The following is a 6,258-nucleotide window of genomic DNA, read 5'->3' on the forward strand; positions in this document are numbered from 1 at the left end:
GAAAAATCAATAACACATATGAGGAAATACTTCAAAAATTTATCGTGGTTTCTCCCAGAATTATGGCAACCAACAGATGGCTTTTCTGAACGTGCCATCCAAGCTCCCCAAAATGACATTGTACAGAAGGCTAATGATAGCATCATTCACCAAGTTCCAGCCCAACCCAAATAATAAAAGGTACTCTTTTACTCCTTTATTTGTTTCAGTCATTTGACTGTGGCCATGCTGGAGCACTGCCTTTAGTCGAGCAAATCGACCCCAGGACTTATTCTTTGTAAGCCTAGTACTTATTCTATCGGTCTCTTTTGCCGAACCGCTAAGTTATGGGGACGTAAACACACCAGCATCGGTTGTCAAGCGATGTTGGGGGGGGGGGCGATAAACACAGTCACACAAACATATACACACATATATATATACGACGGACTTCTTTCAGTTTCCGTCTACCAAATCCACTCACAAGGCTTTGGTCGGCCCGAGGGTATAGTAGAAGACTTGCCCAAGGTTCCACGCAGTGGGACTGAACCCGGAACCATGCGGCCGGTAAGCAAGCTACTTACCACACAGCCACTCCTGCCCCTATAGTTGACATTAGTGATACTGTCAACTATTCACCATAATTTCTTTATTCTTTTCAACTCATTGCTTTCTCTCCTCACTGTCTACAACTCATAATATGAGAACCTGTTGCACTTCTTCGAAATTTGGATGCTCCAAAGCTTTCGTAACGGAGCTTGGTAAGTTGTTTGGTGCAGAATTAAAGTGAGAAATGGCCAAGTGCAGGAATTAAAGTGGAAGGTAACCAAAATAGTCCAACCAGCAGGCAGTGAAGTGGCTGAAGCACAAGGCTCTTCACAGGGCAGGACCGGACTCGGAAGTATAATAACAACCCGATATGAAACGGCTAGCACGAAGGAGAGGAGAAAACTGCTGCGGGAGGAGGTGCGAACAACAGTGGAGAGAGAGTGGTGGCAATGCGGAAACAGCGTGTCTGGATGAAGTGGGAGTATGCGAAGGAGTGAAATGCTACCTAGCAGAACATCTGGAAGTAGATCCCACAGAGGATCAAAACCTTGAACCAGAGTGTCTATAATTTTCTCCCCAACTCATTCACCCTATTTACATAGGGCATAGTGAAAACACTTGTGATCTTAAACAGAATCTAGAACATAGTCTTAACAGCTGTTTCAAGGCACTGAATAAGGGACGCTGTCGCTGGAGATATGATCAAACTTTTACGCCCGTCGCTGTGGCAATCTGCAAGAAAGCAGTGAGTGCAGAAATGCTCAAACTAGCACAAATATAACCGTTGTTAAGCAAGGAAAACAGTCGAAGAAAATCCAAGAACAGCTCCAATGTTTTATTTTCAAGGTATGTGACTGACTAATGAAAGATAGCCTTGACAAGTAGCTTAATTTTCTGTCACATACAACCCAGATATTGTTGAGAACAGATGCTTCCTCGGTTTCTGAGGCAACAAAGCTAAACTATCAGCTGGTGACGGACTACAACAGGAATGAGTGGAGGACCAACTCTTTACCAGTGGATGTGGGCAGTCGAGGGCTCGCAGATCTTTCCTTTAATAAGGCCAAGGCAGCCCTGGGCATTAAAAAAAGAACAGAAAAAGATCCACCATTAATAACATAGACGCTGCTAAGAAAGCATCTAGATGACTCAGGCTGGAAGGAGTTGATTGGTGGTGTCAGTATAATGCCACTTGGATGGAGGCTTTGGTTTGATCAACTTAGGTCGAATCGTTTGGATGAGGGAGTGTGCTCTCGGACCCAAAGTACGTAGTGAACCCCAGGATACAACACTGACGATGTGGCCAAGTATCACAACTACACATGTACGTATTGTTGAGAGTATGGATGATGAAATCACTGTTGGACAAGCACTTGTTTACATATTCAGTCTTGGACTCATTGAGGTAAAGACCTACACAATTTGAGGCTGGTTCAAGAGATTGTAAAAGAGACTGGGCATTGGAGAGAGAATCACTGATAAGAGCGATGTCGTCAGCAAAGTCAGTGTCTGTTAAGTATTCAGCTGGGTGTCTAGAACTTCTAGGTTTCATTTCAAAGCCCTTATCAGAAATGGTATCAACTGACATACGTAGCACATTGTCAACGACAATGATGAAGAGAAATGGGGCGAGTGTGTCTCCCTGCAGTATTCAAACTTAAAATCTTCAAAGCCACAGTCGAACCAATTCTACTATATGGCTCAGAAACCTGGACGTTATCAAAGAAGCTTGAGAGGCGGTTGGATGAAACTTACACTCGCCTCCTTATGAGAGCTCAAAATCTCTCGTGGAAGAGTCATCCAACCAAAGTACAAATATATGGGAAATTACCACCTGTATCATCTCTTGTGAAAGGTAGAAGAGTCCAGTTTGCTGGACATTGTTGTAGAGCTGAAAACGAGATAATTTCTACTCTTGTCCCCTGGAAGCCATCTGCTCGCGATACCAGAGGGCGCACACACTCCTACCCTGATGTAATCTCCAGGGATACAGGCATCCAGCAACAGGACCTCCGTAATGCTATGATGGACCGTGAAGTCTGGCGTAGCATGGTAAATTCCATTGTCTCGACCACGGTTGAACAATGATGATGATGATGATGATGACACATGTACGTAAAACTATATACATTCATATATATATCAAATAGATAAAGAGTGGAATAGGTAAAACACAGACTACAGTCGTTTCATAACAAGTTGTAGATTGTTACGTAATAACGAACAAGAAGTTGCTTAGCTAATCTTATAACACACTCACACACACACACAAATACAAACACACACACACAAATACAAACACACACACACATATACATGAGTGCATGTATATTACATAACTATTGATCTAAACTTTTGCACAAACACATTCACACACATGAATGTATGCATGTATATGTGCGCGCGCGCATATCCATGCGGCATTCCACACGCTACTGTGACACTCAGTGAAGCTTTTCTGTCGGGCTGCCTTACAAAAACAACAAAAACTCTACTCTATATATGGTATTGAGTACTCAGTTGAATGCAGGTTTTTTACTTCCGTTCGACAGGGGATCTTTTTGAAAAGTTCTTAGGCCAACAGGTTTTGGGGTCTGACGATACGCCAGAAAGTGAAACCCTTTGTGGACGGGAAACCCAGGGAAATCCCATAAACAGGCCTTCCTCAGTAGAAAATATATACAGCTCTACACCTTCGAGTTGCTTCACCGGATTTATGTTTTATATAATATAATATATATATATATATATATATATATATATATATATATATAGATAGAGAGAGAGAGAGAGAGAGAGAGAGAGATAAATAGATAGATAGATAGATAGATAGATTAGTATATATATATATATATGCATGGATATATACACATATGCATATATAAATATATATATACACATATATGCATATATGTATATATATATATATATATATATATATTTATATATATATATGTATATATATTTGTATATATATATATGTATATATATGTATATATATGTATATTATATATATATATATGCATGGATATATACACATATGCATATATAAATATATATATACACATATATGCATATATGTATATATATATATATATATATATAAATATATATATACACATATATGCATATATGTATATATATATATATATATATATATATATATATATATATATATATTTATATCTATATATATATGTATATATATTTGTATATATATATATGTATATATATGTATATATATGTATATTATATATATATATATATATATATATATATATATATATATATATATGCACACATACGTAAATGTGTACGTACAAACATGCATACACACATGTTATATGTATGTATGTATGTATGTATGTATGTATGTATGTATGTATGTATGTATGCACGTATTGTGTGTGTGTGTGTGTGTGTGTGTAACCAAATATGGAGCTGTTGTCGGTATAGTTTTACATCGCATAAACAACGACGCGTAAAACGTCTGTAACATGATTCTTGGTTATTCTTTCCAAAACGATGGTGTTGTTTAGCAACAACACTTGTACTGGTCATTTCGTGTTAGTTGTAAAAAAAAACTGCAAAAAAATAGTCTCGTATTCAGTGAAATAGTCTGCTTGTATTGATTGGTTACAATTGATTACCATTACGACTAGAACTGGCTGTAGACTTGTGAATGAAGGAATTATGAAACTGCATACTACTATTTCTTTGTGGGCAGAGCAACATCAGGCAATGTGATGATGGTTGTAAATGCAGGCACTCGAAAGCTGAATTTTCATTCATAAAAATCTATAAAGAGCTCCTGCTTTGCTGTCATCATCGACTAGCAAACTATGACGTCAATGTCATCTATAGTAACCACAATATTTTGTTCTGCATTTGCGTTCACTTTCAGTTTCACTTTCAGTTTCACCTTCTTTCTTCCTTCCTTCCTTCCTTTCTTTCTTTTATTCTTTAACCACATCTCAGCCTTTCTCACTACTTCTACTACTGCTACTACTGCTACTACTACTACTACTGGCTTGTTTGGCCTTTTTTTGTTGTTTTTTAATCCTCTCTTTTTTTTTCTTTTTCGTTGTGTTTTGTTGTGTTTGTTATTTGTTTTTTGTTTTTTTCACGGAACAATACCAAAAATTTAACGACCTTGTTTCTCCATAAAAGGTCGATACACGTATACATACCATATACATACATAAATACATACACACACAAACATATATTTATATACATATATACATATATACATATATACATATACATATACATATAGATACACATATACATATAGACACATACATAAATAAATATATATATATATATCTATATACGCATACATAAAAGAATGTATGTATGTGCGTGTATATATATATATATGTATGTATGTATGTGTGTGTGTGTGTGTATGTATGTATGTATGTATGTATGTATGTATGTATGTATGTATGTATGTATATGTATGTATGTGTGTTAATCTATGTATATATGTATGTATGTATGTATGTATGTGTGTGTGTGTATGTGTGTGTGCGTGTGTGTGTCCAATAGCGTATTTAGAGATGGCGGTCTTCGTATCGTAGCCATTTGCTGTTCATTCATAAATGGAGCTCGGCAACCTCTGCAGCCTGGGTGAGTGTTGTAATGCGTAGGTGCATCAGAAATCCACCCTCCGTAGAGATGCTAAGATCACAGGTTCGAATTCAGCAATAGTAAATTGAAATAAAATGAAATGTAATCTTTTGATTTTTTTTTAAGTTGTTTTTCAGTCATTGGACTGTGGCCATACTGGAGCACTACCTTCAAGGGGCGTAGTCGGAGAAATCGACTCCAGTATATATTTTCTTAATTTATCTTTCTATCTCTTTTTTTTCTTTTTTTTTAAAGCCTGGTAATATTATATCGGTGTTTTGCTGAACCGTTAAGTTACGAGGCCGTGAACAAGCCAATATTGACACACACACACACACACACACATATGCACACACAATACACATATATACCCACACACATGCACACACATACACACATACATACACACACATATACACACACATACACACACATACACACTCACACATACACACACAGACACACACATACACACACATACACACATCCACACACAAACACACACATACACACACACATGCACACATATACCCACACACATACACATACATACACACACACATACACACACACATACATACACACACACACATACCACACATACACATACACACAAACATACACATACGCGCACACGCACACACAAAAGCTCACGTACACACACAAATACGCACACATACACAGATGCGCACGCATACATACATATATACGCAGGGTGTCGACACAGTTTCACTTTACCAAATCCATTCACGAAGAATCGTCCCCCGGGGGCCCAAGGTGTTACAAATAAATCATAATAAAATTATAAATTATCTCTAATTATTATTACCGTTGCTGTTTAGTAGTAAATCGGTTCTGATTGAATAGATATATGATTAATAGCGTTCTGACCATGGCCAGCTCATTTTTTTCTTTCGTGTAAATTGAGGATAGGATTAAGTTATCTAATATGTCTTTCATTTAATTTTTTTTTTTTTTTTTTGCAATAAGGTGTGTTTTGAGAGAGATATGGCTGCTATCTTTAACAGCTCGAGCGGCCATATCGAGGACAATCTATTTATAATTTGATTTAATTGAAGATGTGTGCTAGAATAT

This window comes from Octopus sinensis, linkage group LG5, assembly GCF_006345805.1.
Source record: "Octopus sinensis linkage group LG5, ASM634580v1, whole genome shotgun sequence".
NCBI lineage: Eukaryota > Metazoa > Mollusca > Cephalopoda > Octopoda > Octopodidae > Octopus > Octopus sinensis.